Source organism: Nuphar pumila, chromosome 12, assembly GCF_984573655.1.
Source record: "Nuphar pumila chromosome 12, dmNupPumi1.hap1.1, whole genome shotgun sequence".
NCBI classification, from domain to species: Eukaryota; Viridiplantae; Streptophyta; class Magnoliopsida; order Nymphaeales; family Nymphaeaceae; genus Nuphar; species Nuphar pumila.
In genome coordinates this window covers 94,738,074-94,753,481 of record NC_143260.1, presented here as the reverse complement: position 1 = coordinate 94,753,481, position 15,408 = coordinate 94,738,074, and the positions used below count along the sequence as shown (strand labels likewise).

The following is a 15,408-nucleotide window of genomic DNA, read 5'->3' as shown; positions in this document are numbered from 1 at the left end:
CTCCGGCAATGCATCTTAGGCAACACCCGAGCGACAGGTAAGGGGCTCGTTTTACTTCTTTTTTTTAATGTTTGTCGCCAGAGCTGTCGGTAAAACGACGATGCCGCCGAGCAGCCAGTGGCACCGGCAAGGCCACCATCATGCATGGCATTCTCGTCTTCCCGACGAGAAACCACCGGCCGGAACCACAACCCGACGGCCATGGGAACCAGAAAAGGGGGTTTTCAAAACCCTTTCCTGATTTTCTATCGCTGGCAATCCGGCGGTCACACCCCCCACTGGTTGCTTCAGAGAAGCACGCCAACTGTTCGACAACATGCCTCAGCGGAATCTCATATCGTGGTCTTCGACCATTTCTGGTTTTGCTCAACATGGTTTGTCGTGGAGAAGAAGCATTGTTACTCTTCTCTCGGTTCCAGGCAGCACACGAGAAGCCGAACCAGTTCGTTTAGCCAGTCTTTTGCGGGCTTGTTCGAGGTTAGGCGCAGTGGAAGAGGCCGCCCAGTTGCATGATTATGCAATGAAATCGGGTTACCATTCAGATGTCTTTGTGGGCACAGCTCTGATTGATGTTTACTCAAAGAATTATTGCATTGAAGAAGCGTGATTGGTTTTTGATGAGTTGCCGGTGAAGAATGAAGTTAGTTGGACTTCAATTATTTCTGGATACTCACTTGTTAGAAAGAGTGAGGTTTTAATTAAACTATTCTGCCAGATTACGGAAACTGATGTTCAACCTGATAGGTATGTCCTCTCTAGCGTGATTAGTGCTTGCTCGCTTCTTTCATTGCTTCATCATGGCAAACAAATTCACGCTTATATTACAAGGAAACAATGCGATTTAGATGTTTTGGTAAATAATGTGCTTATTGATATGTATTCAAAGTGTGCACAATTGAGTATTGCACGTAAGTTATTCAATCATATGATTGTTAAGAATGTTGTCTCATGGACTACAATGATCGTTGGTTACATGCAGAATTCATTTCATTGGGATTCCCTACAACTGTTTTCATTGATGAATGGACAGGGTTGGAGGCCAGATGGGTACACTAGCACATCTGTTTTGAATTCTTGTGGTGCGCTTGAGGCTTTCGGCTATGCTAAACAGATACATTGCTACACTATCAGGGCTAACGTTGACCATGATGAATTTGTCAGGAATGGTCTTATTGACATGTACGCAAAATGCGATTCTGTAGCATATGCGAGGAAAGTATTTGATACAATGGTTGATCACAATGTGGTTTCATTTAATGCAATGATTGAATGTTATGCTCAACGAGGTGAGCTTGAACCAGTGGTTGATCTTTTTAACGAGATGAGGTGGACATCATTGAACCCGAGCCTGTTGACGTTTGTCAGTGTGCTGGGAGCATCAGCATCATGCACAGATGTATGGTTGAGCAAACATATCCATGTCCTCATCATCAAGGCAGGAATGTCATTGGATATTTTTGCTGGAAGTGCTCTTGTTGATGTGTATTCCAAATCTTCCAGTGTAGATGATGCACGAACTGTGTTTGAAGAGATGCAGGAAAGAGATGTTGTGGTGTGAAATGCTATGGTTTCTGGATATGCTCAAAATGCAAATGGAGAGGAGGCTCTCAAACTCCTCATAGAAATTTAGCGTGAAGGAATGATTCCCAACGAGTTTACTTATGTGGCCGGCTTTATAACAGCTAGTCAATTAGCTTCTCTCTTACATGGTTCACAACTTCAAACTAGTTATTGTGCCTTTTTTGTTTGGCATGGCCTTTTAGTATTCTTTGTTTGAATTGGACATTGAGAGTGCCAACAAAACAAACAGGGAACGTTGCTTCCTTTCTTCTGAAATTTGAATTTTTATCTCTTGGTCTAAAATTTTGACTTTATTAAGAGTGCTATTTTTGTTAGGATCAACTAGTTGGTTTTGTTGAAAGAAAGGTAGTTCTTTTTTTTTTCATCATTGAATTGTTTTCAGTGGCTAGTTTCATTAAAATAGGATGAAAAAAACAACTGCCTTCATACACCAGTCATGAACTAGTTGAATTGTTTCCAAAGAGGGAGGGAGGGAGGGAGGGGGGTGGGTGGGAATTTTTTGACCTTATAAAGAAATTATTTATGTTTCATCTACCCACTTGATGAAACTTGTAGATACTTTGTTTATGAGCTATCATTTGAGGAGTTTTATGATGCCATACCATATGCTGAACATCTAAATCTCCTTATTCAAAATTCAGTCTTGCAATCAACTGGGCTTGGAGTTTTTATCCCCTAAAAGCTTGGAGTCTATTAAGCTGTCACAAGAAATCCGTTGTCTGCCAAAAGATCATGAAACCAAGAAGCATGCTTTGGAGGTTGTATCCTCAGACAACTCGTATTATATTTTCTTTCTACTTTGTTAACTTTGGAACTTTATTTGGTCATCTGTAATATTTTTCTCTTGTTGTTCAGGTGGGGAAAATGGCATTGTATGCTGCCAGTTGGGCTATAAGAGAAATTCAGAAGTTGGCACTTGATCCCAGGTTAGCAAGCACTTTCCTTTTCTGCAGAAGCGAAAAAATAGACATATTTTGTTATGTTTTGCACGATGAAAAGTACTTAAAACAAGTTTTAATAAACATTTCAGGCTCAATTCTGATATCCAAATCGAAGACATAAACCTTACATCTCTAGTTTTGGAGAACTTGGAAAAAATCACAAAGCAAAGACAAATCACATGCAGTTGAGCTTTTATTATTTGAGTTTGCTAGTGCTTAACCTTATTGGCAATGTATTATATGTAAGCTGATAATCATGATGGTATTTTGTAACATAGATTACTTACTGTTGATGTATGATATATTTCTTTATGTGGAAGTTATATTGGTGACAAAATTAGCACAGTGCTTGTGAAGTTGGCTTTTGATTTTCAAATCTTGTTGTTGGTTTTATTGCTTTTCCTTCAGCAAAAACATAGAAAATAAGCTGCGGTGGCGCACAAGGGGCATGAGGCGCGCCTCAAGGCGTATGAGTGTGTACGCCTTGACTTGAGGCGCGCCTCAAGGCGTATGAGGCGCACGCCTCAGGGCTCTTTTTTTTTTTTTTTTTTTTTTAAATTTTGCGATGGATTAGCGACGGATATTATCCGTCGCTAATTTTCAGCGATGATATGTTTTGCGACTGATTATATTCCGTCGCAACTTCGTCACTAACTTGCCGACCAAAAGTTAGCGACAAAATTTATCCGGATATACTCCGTCGCAAATCCGTCGCTAATTAGCGATAGATTTCCGACGAAAAGTAGTCGTCGCAAATCCGTTGCTAATTAGCGATGGATTTGCGACAGATAAATTTTATCTGAAATTAGCGACAAGAATTATGCGACAGACGATATCGCTAATCTGTCGCTAAACACGTTAACGACGAAATTGGCGACGGATAGCGTCCGTCGCTACTTGGCGTTTTTCTTGTAGTGTAGGAACACACTTGACTAAGGCGGCTTGGGTGACCGTGAAGAAAAAATTTGTTGAATCAACTCTCCTTGTTTACATGTCCAAGCAGTTAAAGAACCATTGAGATAATATGAAAAATGATCGGAAAGCATGGACGTACCTTTCTAAAAAAATTGGGTTGGGTTGGGACAACATCCGACATACATACACTACATCGACTGAATTTTGGGTTGAGTTTTGCAAAGGTATACTTGATTTTTTTTGTATGAAAAAGTTTTGAATTTTCAGCTAATTTGTTATTTATACATGTTTTATGTTTTGTAAAAGTTTAAAGATGGTGATAAATTTAGGTTGAGTGGACTTGAGTTTCCTAATGAATGTGATGTTCTCTTTGGGGGGACGACTAGTATGGGTGACGATATCTTGACCCCATCTGAAGTTCCTTCTCCAAGAGTGGAGGTTCCTATTATGCAAAGCAACACTAGTACAAGCATAGGATTAAATGAACTTCAGGTGGAGGATGTTGTTGATGCCGCTACTCCTACCAATAGTGTGCTACCTACACGGCATTGTAGGGAGTTCGTGGAGGATTCAAATTTAGATGATGCCAAGAACAATACACGTTGTAGGAGGAAGTCTAATGCACATAAGATAATTAACAAATTTGACAAAATGTATGATGCAATCATTGATAGACGAAGTAATACAAAGTTCAGCTTTATAGGTCAAGCAATCGAGCTTTTGGAGAAGATGGATGGTTTGGAGAGAAATAGTGTGCTTCACTTATTTGGCTTTAGAGTCCTTAGTAATCCACATAAAGCAGAAGTATTCATGGCACTTCAAAGTGACGAAAGTAGGCTCTATAGTTGAAGGATGAATATGATAATCACTGACACATTGATTCATAGGCATATGATAACTTTGATACTTTTATGGTTTATATTTATTATAACTTTGGCACTTTGACACTTTGATCCTTTGATGCTTTAATACTTTTGTTTGTGTATGTTTAGTTATGTCATTACAAGAGCATTGATATCTATCTTCTGTATGCTTTGTGGATATTTAATAATCATATTATTTCAGTATGCATTTATATTTCATGTGAGTGGACTTATGGTATTAATTATAGTAAGTGATTGTGGATTCATATGAGCAAACATCAAATGATGAGAGCTTTTAAGAAGATTTGTTGTTAATTTCATCAATGGGTTTAATGATATCATATTGTTTGAATTATATGATAAAAGAACTTATGCATAATTCATTCGATCGTGGTATCCATCACATGCATCATATACTCAGGGATCACTGGAGACTTGCTTATGATACCATTTGCATGAAAAAGCAGGTCTTCAAGAGACTGTGCAGTTATGTTAGCGACAATGACTTATTGCGTGATAGCAGAGAAGTCAGGGTGGAGGAACAATTGTTTATATTTCTTATCACTGTAGCTCACAATGAGAGGAACAGAATGGTGCATTACATGTTGAGTCATTCAGGGGAAACCATTAGTAGGCACTTTACTAATTAGTTGAATGCAATGATGACTTTGGCTAGAAATATGATCGTCCCACCATCATTCGAGGAGACACCTAGTTATGTTTCTAGGTCAATAAAATATATACCATATTTTTAGGTAATTTTTCGTTCTTATTTTATAGTTTATATGTGATTGTCTCACCATGATTTGATCTAACACTTGTGGTTATTTGTATATATTTCGTACAATTTAGAATTATGTCAGAGCACTGGACGGTATACATGTGCATGTCATTATACCAATGTCTAAGCAGGTTCCGTATATAGGATGGAAAGGGATATGCACCCAAAATGTTCTTGCAGCATGTGATTTTAACATGAACTTTACATTTGTGCAAGCTAGGTGGGAAAGGATGGTCAATGATTCTTAGGTTCTGAATAATGCAGTCAATACTCAAAAATATAGATTTCCTAAGCCCCCCTCATGGTAAGAAGTTTTGCCTTATAAGTATACAAATATATATGATTTGTCATATATTATTATATGCAATTATAATATATAACTGCTTATATTTTGTAGAAAAATATTATGTTGTTGACTCTCGGTATGCCAACAAGCTCGAATTTTTAGCACCATATAAAGTCATCTCCAGGACTATCGAAGATGGACCCCAAGCATGAAAAAAGAGGTTTATAATCACCTCCATTCATCCTTGCAGAATGTCATAGAACACATATTTGGGATGTGACAAAATCGTTTCCCAATTCTACGACAAATGGCTTCTTTCCCATATTGTGAGCAGGTGCAGATTGTCATTGCAACTATGGCAATTCATAATTTCATTAGAAAGTTCGATTCAAGAGACATGTGGTTCAACCAGTACAAGAACAATGAGGTCGTACCAGACATGGATAAGGATCTCAACCAGGGTGCAGGGGAGGTCCAAGTGGATGTCTTCAATGGAGGAATTGGAGATGTGTAATATTCGAGAAGCAATTGCAGATAAGATTGCTCATGATAAGGGAATTGCTTGAGTTGTCTTCCTGTTTTGTTTCTTTTTTTTATTTGTCTGTCTTATAGTTTGTTTTTTTATGGACATGTAATAACTTTTATGGAGTTATCTTCCTTTGTTTATTGATGAACTAATTATAGAATTATCGTGTTAATTTTGTCAAATCTTGTTAAATATCTTCTTATAAACATTGCATGTACTATATAGTATTTAAAGCAAAATAGAGCAAGAAAGAGTAGTTTTTTGCTACTGTGGTGCATGATCCTGTTTGAATACAACAAAAAAAGGGACCACACCAAGGTGAACGGTTTTATGGGTAGACTATGGCGTGAAAATAGGTGCCCCCCAAAATACAAGTTTATTAAGCTGGTGGATGGTACTAGAGAAAGTAATAATTACATTTCATCCACTACTTCTGACATGGGGATCTAACATGTGCTGATGCAGGGCAGGACCCGATTGGGCCCATCGTGCCACCCGATCCGCCACAAAGGGCAGATGACCGGCTTCACGTGTATGACCCCCTTGCAGGTACGGAGCCGCGACGCAGGGAGGTATCCCTGCGCACCTACTCCAGGCGTGGTGGAGTTCGCACGTCACAGAGCCAGCAGCAGATGGAAGTTGACCCGGATCGCGGTTCGGGTCCAAGCCTGGACCCGCGACCCGGGTCCAATAAATAGCCTTTAAAAGGCCCACTCCTAGGGTTGCGTAGGGGAGATTGTTTTTAAAAGTTCCAGCCGTCATTTCTTTTTGTTCTTTTTGCTTATTCTTTGTTACCTGCAATCTGTTCCCTTTCATTCCTTTACTATTGGTTGTTTTTCCTTTGATTATTGAGACTTGTTGAGAATAATAAAAAGTTTGGGCCACACCAATTCACGGTGGGCTTCTGTTTTCACTCCTCCTCCGACGTGGACTGCATCAAAGTGGTATCAGAGCTCCAGCGTCTACCTTCATCAGCGAGATGACTCTTGAAGCGGGGATCGATCCGGCACGAGGCGAGGAGCGTGAGGAGGCTGGCAGTGAAGATCCCATGCTGCGCGTAATGGACGTGTTGACGAAAATCCAGGAGAATATGATGCGCATGAGTAGGGATATTGTCGGCCTGTTGAAGCGGATGGATGGGTTTGATGATCGCTTGACAACCCTCAAATCGCACAAAGAACCGTGCGCAATACCGGGCGCAGACCTCGTTGATGGTGCAGCCGCAAGCTTGATTCCCAACGTTGCAGAACCCCATTAGCTGATGCAACTCCAGCAAGGTCGCGTCGCTGCTTTCCTGCCGGCGCCAACATCCACCCCTGATCTGGGCACTTTTCAGCAGCACCAGGGAGCCCCGATGAGCAGCAACCCCCTGGTAGTGGTACCTCACCCCAGGCAACGAGCACCACCTACGTTGGTATCGCAGGTCGGACCAAACCTGCAGGACCCCAGCCGTGCATTGGGTCCACCTGCAGGTCTGGGCTTGTGGTCGCGTGTCCCTGTGACTGCGCTGCAGGTCGACCCAAGCCTGCAGGGCCTCAGCGTTGCGCTGGGTCTACCTGCAGGCTCTGGCTTGTGGCAGGGTAGTACGGGGGTCACGCCGCAGATCGAGTTGGGTCGGCAGGGCCCTAGCGTCACGCTGGGCCCTGCTGCGGACTCGGGTTTGTCAGCCCGACCCGGGAGGGAGTCCCCTTTACGTCCCGACCCTGCGCAGGGAGTCTCTGTGACCGCACCCCCACGAGCAGGAATAGGCGAGCCCCTTTTGGTTGGGCCAGACCCAAGAGGGTCCAATCCAGATTTCGTTAGAGCAGGGCACAGGCCCGTTTCGCTAGGACCAGCCGTTGGGTCTCAGGGAGCGGGTCTGGGTCTAGAACCCCTTTACCCGACCTACCTAGTTGGTTCCGGTTCGCGGGCGGTCCCGAACCAGACCCAACCTATTACTTTTGACCCTCAAAATAGACCCCATGTTGACCCAAACCCATATCGGACCCGGACGGAGCTCCAGTTTGGATTTGAACCGGGTCAAAACCAGACCCATAATCTTATGGATCGTGGATCGAGTTCAAACCAAGCCTCTTATCCCCACAACTCGACCCTCGATCCAACCTATCCATATCTGGGTCCGACGAGTAGTGTAGGAGTGAGCCCGATCCACATCCCATCGGGCGAATCAACCCTTCAATATACCCACCAGGCCCAGTACCCAAACCCAAACCGACCTGTCAACCCAGCCCTGACCCAGAACCCAATACAACATCCGACCCAACACCAGACTTCTAATCCACACCCATATTATACCAACCCTACCCGCCAAGAACCCGAGACCCACCCGAACCCTCCACCCTACCTTGGACTTCCCGTCATCCCGGTATCCCAATACCGGCCGCAGGTGGTGCTCGCCCATGGGCAAGCCAGACCGAGACAATGTCAGCAGGAATCGACGCGACCTGATCGTCGACCCCCCATCGGTAGAGTTCGTCAGCACTAGCATCCAGACGAGCAGTACTGCACAACGAACAATGAAGCAGTATGGGATGACGACATTTTCTGGAACGAGCATCCTGCAGGAATGGTGGAGCCTCGACAACAGAGAGCACCAGAACACTCCTCCACTTACGAAGTGTATCTGGATCTTCCGGAGTTTGCGGGGCGATTCGACGCGGAGCAGTTCTTCGACTGGTCTTATGTCGTGCAGTTCTTCTTCGACTATCACACCGTCGCTGAACATCGTCGTGTCTCTCTAGCGTCTACTCGATTGAGAGGCCTAGCACAGACATGGTGGGTGGAGCTGCAACGATCGAGAGAGCGGAAGGGATTAGAGCGCATACAGTCATGGGAGGAGATGCAAAGATTGATGCAGTCAAAATTTGTGCCTTCAGATCACGTCGAGCGAGCCTACAAGGGATACCTGACTCTGCGTCAAGGCTCCCGAACTGTAGCAGAGTACACTGCGGAGTTCCATCGTCTTTCCCTGCATGTGCAGATTGAGGAAACAGCCCGCCAGCAGGTCACGAGGTACATTTCGGGTCTCTGCCCTGCTATCTCTGATGATTTTAGTTGTGTCACAGTTGAGACATTAGATCAGACCAGCAGTTACGCCATGAACATTGAGGAAAAGCTGAAAATGAGGCAAGAATATAGGACTTCCCGTATTGAACCCACCAGTCGACCTAAGTCGGGTTTCCCAACCAGGGGAGCAAGCTCCCCTAGTGATTCAAAGCCTAAAGCAGACTTTAGCAAACCTGACCATTCAGGACCAACTTTCCATACCCAGTCCAAAGCCAAACCTAGTGAGTCGACCCTTCGTTGTTTTAGATGTCAGGAGTTAGGGCATGTCGCGTCTAAGTGTCCCACCGTGAGCAAGAACACCCATCTTGTTGAAGGTATTGTAGAGTCTGCATCTGAGAGTGAGAGTGATAGTGACAGCAAGTCATTAGTTGAAGACGAGGATGAGAGAAAAGTTATAGAGTTCGACGGTAACGTCGAAAGTTTGTTGTCCATCCGTCATGTGTTGACCACACCCCGAGAATCGGCCCCATCGAAATGGTTAAGGAATAACATTTTTAGGACCCGGTGCAACTGTGAGGGTTACGCTTGTGATGTTATCATTGACACCGGAGCATGCGAGAACATGGTGTCTGAGAGTGTAGTTTCTACCTTGAAACTCAACACCGAGAAGTTGTCCCAACCCTATAAGATGGCCTGGTTCAAGAAAGGAAACGAGGTTCCCATCACTCAGCGATGCCTAGTTCGGTTTTCCATGGGGGAACACTACCACGATGAGGTATGGTGTGATGTATCTCCTATGCACGCATGTCACATCCTTTTGGGACGTCCCTGGCAGTTTGATCGTCAGAAAACTCACGATGGCCGCAAGAACACATACTCTTTTATCTTTAATGGCCATAAGATAGTCCTTCTACCTATCAAGGAGACTGGGTTTCCCACCGTGGACAAACCTGAGCAAGTCCCCAGACTAGCAGGCCTCTCGTACCGGCTTTTCTTGAACCATTGTCAGGAAGATGGCTATTGTTATGCCCTGGTGGCAAAGCTCTTGATGAGTTCGTCAGTGTCCATTCTCGCAAACGTCGCCCCTCTTATAGAGGAGTTCCGCGACATTATGCTGGATGACCTACCTGATGGATTACCTTCGACAAGGGTAGTCCAACATGCCATTGACTTTGTGCCAGGGTCGAGTCTACCCAACCTTCCCGCATATCGCATGAACCCCTCCGAGCATACCGAGTTATTAAGACAGGTTCAGGAATTACTGCAAAAGGGTTTCATTCGCGAGAGTGTTAGCCCTTGTGCAGTACCCGCTTTACTCACTCCTAAGAAAGATGGGTCCATGCGCATGTGTGTTGATAGTCGCGCGATCAATCGCATCACGGTCAAATACCGTTTTCCCATTCCCCGTTTGGACGATATGTTTGATATATTATCTGGTGCCTCCATTTTCTCTAAAATAGATTTAAAAAGCAGGTATCACCAGATTCGTATACGGGAGGGGGATGAGTGGAAAACGGCATTCAAGACACGTGATGGGTTGTATGAGTGGTTAGTCATGCTGTTTGGGTTATCTAATGCCCCAAGTACCTTCATGAACATGATGACCCAAGTCTTGCGTCCGTGTATTGGGAAGTTTGTTGTTGTCTACTTTGACAATATTTTGATTTATAGTTCATCGTTGTCCGATCATTTGAGTCACCTGCGTCAAGTCTTAGAAATTTTGAGGAACGAAAAATTGTATGCCAATGCGAAAAAGTGTGAGTTTATGACGTCCAATGTTGTGTTCTTAGGTTTTATTGTGTCATCCGATGGAGTCAAGGCCGACCCCGCAAAAGTCTGTGCGATTTTCGATTGGCCTACCCCAAAGACTATAGGAGAGATTCGTAGTTTCCACGGGTTAGCCACTTTTTACCAACGTTTCGTGAGAAATTTTAGCACCCTCATGGCCCCCATCATGGAGTGCCTAAAGGGTACTAGCTTTCATTGGACGCCCGCGATTGGAAAAGCCTTTACGATCATCAAAGAGAAAATGATCAGTGCTCCTGTCTTAGCCCTCCCTGATTTTAGTGCAGTCTTTGAGGTTGAGTGTGATGCCTCCAAAGTGAGAATTGACATAGTCTTGAGTCAGAATCATAGACCCGTTGCCTTCTTTAGTGAGAAGCTGACTCAGGCCAGGTGCCAGTACTCCACTTACGATGTGGAGTTTTATGTTGTGGTACAAGCTCTTCGTTATTGGAGACATTATCTCATTTATAAGGAATTTGTCTTGTACACGGACCATGAGACATTAAAGTATCTGAATAGTCAAAAAAAGTTGAGTGCTCGTCATGCCAAGTGGGTCAGTTTCTTGCAAGAGTACACCTTTTCGACTCGCCATCAATCTGGTACCCTGAACAAGGTGGTTGACGCTCTTAGTAGGAAGAACAACTTTCTGATGACTATGTCAGTGCAGGTCATTGGTTTCGAACAGTGCAAGGAATTATACCCCACGGACCCTGATTTTCACCAAGTCTGGGAAGAGTGCATCTCTTCAAATCGCACCCTCGACCCCCGTTTTAGTATTCATAATGGTTACCTCTTCTGTGGGAACAAATTATGTGTGCCTGATTTCTCCCTTAGGCTTCAGTTGATTTATGAATTATATGAAGGAGGGTTAGCAGGGCATTTTGGGCACGATAAGACGTTCGCTCTGTTAGATGAATGATACTTTTGGCCCAAAATGCGCAAAGATGTTGTCAAGTTCATCCAAGGGTGTCATGTGTGTCAAGTGTCTAAGGGTCATCGTCAGAATAGTGGTCTGTATACTCCGTTACCCATTCCTGAACGACCGTGGGAGCACGTATCCATGGATTTTATTGTGGGCCTCCCCAGAACGCCACGTCGTTTTGATTCAATTTTAGTCATTATTGACTGGTTCTTCAAAATGGCTATCTTTGTCCCGTGTAAGCGAACCACCGATGCCTCTTTAGTAGCGTCCTATTATTTCAAGGACGTTGCCCGCTTCCATGGTCTACCCCACATAATCACTTCTGATCATGACACGCGTTTTATGAGTCATTTTTGGAAATCGTTATGGGCCTTGTTGAAGACCAAGCTTCAGTTCAGTAGTGCGTATCACCTTCAGACCGATGGCCAAACCGAAGTTGTGAACCGCACCTTAGGAAATTTGTTACGGAGCCTAGTAGGGGAAAATGTCAAAACTTGGGACCTCGTATTGCCTCAAGCCGAGTTCGCATATAACAATTCCATTAACCATTCTACTGGTAAATCTCTGTTCCAAGTGGTGTATGGTCGGTCACCCACCCATGTCGTTGACCTAGCCCCTGTGTCAGATCTTCCAGCTTCAGCTCCAGATGCTTTTGATGCCATCGAATATATGCGTGACATTCACATACAAGTCCGTGCCAAACTTGTCGAAAGCTACGAGGCCTACAAAGCTTTCGTAGATCAGGGTCGTCGTGATGTCCAGTTTCAGGTCGGTCAACTCGTCTGGGTGTACTTGTATCCCGAGCGTTTTCCTGTAGGCACCTATAGCAAATTAAGTCCTAAGAAGTATGGCCCTTTTAGGATCCTTCGGCGATTGGGTTTGAATGCCTACCTTCTTGAGCTGCCCGATGATTGGCATATTTCCCCTATTTTCAACGTGGCTGATCTATATGCTTACTGTGGCAACAACAAGTCGTTAGAGCCGACTTTTTCCCAACCAGGGGAGAATGATGATGCAGGGCAGGACCCGATTGGGCCCATCGTGCCACCCAATCTGCCACAAAGGGCAGATGACCGACTTCACGTGTATGACTTTCTTGTAGGTACGAAGCCGCGACGCAGGGAGGTACCCCTGCGCACCTACTCCAGGCGTGGTGGAGTTCGCACGTCATAGAGCCAGCAGCAAATGAAAGTTGACCCGGATCGCGGTTTGGGTCCAAGCCTGGACCCGCGACCCGGGTCCAGTAAATAGCCTTTAAAAGGCCCACTCCTAGGGTTGCGTAGGGGAGATTGTTAAAAGTTTCAGCCGTCATTTCTTTTTGTTCTTTTTGCTTATTCTTTGTTACCTGCAATCTGTTCCCTTTCATTCCTTTACTATTGGTTGTTTTTCCCTTGATTATTGAGACTTGTTGAGAATAATAAAAAGTTTGGGCCACACTGATTCACGGTGGGCTTTTGTTTTCACTCCTCCTCCGACATGGACTGCATCATGTGCATATGTTGAAATCCCTTAAGTCAAGAGTGGAGTTGTTGGAAGGAAAAGTAAACGGTCTATATGTGGAGAGGGCGGAGATGACGAGTATACAAACACCAAAGTCGAAGAAATATTGTAGGATCTCTATTTGTCTCGCACTTCTCGTCCTATTTTTTATATGGTTATATTAGATATATGTATTTGTAGGAACTATATTTGATGTGAATCATTGTTAGAACCTTTCTTGTTTATGTCATAATCGATATTCCTTTTTTTATATCTTACAATTTGTATTTTCTTCTTGTGTAATACTTCTTATTAGTGAATTTACTCCATACTCATCTTGGAACATTGAAGATTTTGTATTTGTAGGATTGCATTTGTATTAGTTAATCACTTCTCATAGCATATCTTATTATGAACGGTTATAAAATTAAAAAAAAAAGTTTTTAACTCTGTCATTGTCATGTTGACCAATGTCAGTCCCTAGCCTAGAAAAAGGAAGGGAAACTATTGACCATATAGGCTGACAACTCCACCATTACATATGTTTTTCCTGTATTAGGGAAAAAAACTGCTTATTCAGCCAAAATACAGGACTTGCAAAAGCAGCTTGCAAAGAATAGAGAGGATACCAATGAAAATACAAGACTTTTGTAGGCTCTCTAGAAGACAATGATGATTTATTACAATTTCAAATGCATATTTCTTGCTATTTTTAGCTTTATGTTGCTGACTATTTTAATATATGCCTGAATGTCATACACCTTGACATTTCTCTGGTGTGATTATGTCAGTATATTAATTTTGTTATTTTGTACTTTCACATATACATGTTATTATGGAAAAACATCCCTATAGGCCTTTTTGCTATAGGAATGTTTTAATTTTTAGTATATTAATACATATTAATTTTGTTATTTTCTTTGAATAGCCGCACTTCTTAAGCATCACATTAGACCATCCCTATAGCCTTTTTGCTTTGTTTCTTTCTTTTGTGGTTTTATATGTTTTTATGGTTTTATATGTTTTTATGGTTTTAATTCTACATAGCCCACCTCTGTAAGCTCCATTTTTGGTTTGTGAGTGGCAGAAAATGGTTGCCCTTATTTGTTTTTTCTGTGGATATATTACTTACTTTGCCTTTCCCTGTCTTTTAACTCTTATTCATTCTAATGTTCAATTTCTTTGGTAATTGAAGTGATAGTTGGCCATGTTCTCACTGTGACTCGATGAACACTTATAGATACTTTATTTTTTTAATTAAAAAACACTTGTCATACATACATATATGTGTTGTAATTTTCGCTTTAAGCTTTCTACCAGTTAAAAGGTAGTTTTCAGTACATTCCTAACTTTTCTTCAGTTTGGATGATATGATGAAAGTATTTTGGTTATAGTCTTGTTGGTGGCTAGTTTTAAACCATTTTACATCTATTCGGTTTATTGCTCACCCTGTGGCAGTAATGTGCACTTTATAAAGCTTTCATGTTCAATTGTTTATTACAGCATGATATTTGATAGTGATGACAGTTGTTCATTTTCTGCTCGTGGTTCTCAGATCAAACTTGATATAACTACTCATGCATTTCCTCTATGAGCAAGACTTAAAACTTTGGTTTATAATGCTAATATGATTTTTGTAATCAGTTCTTCATTTAAGAGTATAATCAGAAGCTTAAGATTATTTTGTACTCCTAAATCTGTTGTATTGTTCATTATTTATACTCCTAAGCTCTTCCATGAGTTCTAGACATAGTTTGAAGTGTTTTATGATAGATCTGAACCATTAGATATGTTTATCATGCTCGATTTAGTGGGCATCGACTCTTGGATCATGTTTTTTTTGATGAAAAATGTATTTTTATGAGCTGGAAAAAATTGATGCCTTCATAGCCATTGATTTTGGATTCAAGTTCACTGGACCAATGACTAGACCCGACCCACCTTAAGTTGGGTTCAGGTTGGGCTGGGTGGGTTTAACCTATACCTGACCCAAACCCGACCCACCTCGAGTTGGGTTCAAGTTTGACGACCAAACCTGACCCACCTCGAGTTGTGTTCAGGTTGGGCTAGGTTGGTTTAATCTATACACGACCCATACCCAACCCACCTCAAGTTGGGTTTAGGTTTTCCCGACCCACCTTGGCTTGAGTTCAGGTTGGGCTGGGTGGGTTTAACCTATACCCAACCCATTTTAGAAGGTTGAGGGTAAGTCCTTTATTACTAAAACAGTGTTTTAAAAGGCCTTCTTAACCATTAATGTTTAAGTGTCCTTTCAAGTTACAGTTTTTAAAGGACTCCTGTATCCTCCGTATGAACTTCTAAA

General features: G+C 42.7%; 1 long non-coding RNA gene and 1 pseudogene across 1 annotated transcript; both read left to right on the top strand.

Annotated features, from left to right (window-relative positions):
- Nucleotides 1-958: 958 nt before the first annotated feature.
- Nucleotides 959-1,558, top strand: LOC149821217 (pentatricopeptide repeat-containing protein At4g39530 pseudogene; annotated as a pseudogene).
- Nucleotides 1,559-2,252: 694 nt separating this feature from the next.
- On the top strand, nt 2,253-2,859 carry LOC149821216 (uncharacterized). Its single transcript, XR_016426450.1, has 3 exons — nt 2,253-2,339; nt 2,437-2,507; nt 2,612-2,859. It is a non-coding gene; the product is annotated as an uncharacterized LOC149821216 (long non-coding RNA).
- Nucleotides 2,860-15,408: the final 12,549 nt, after the last annotated feature.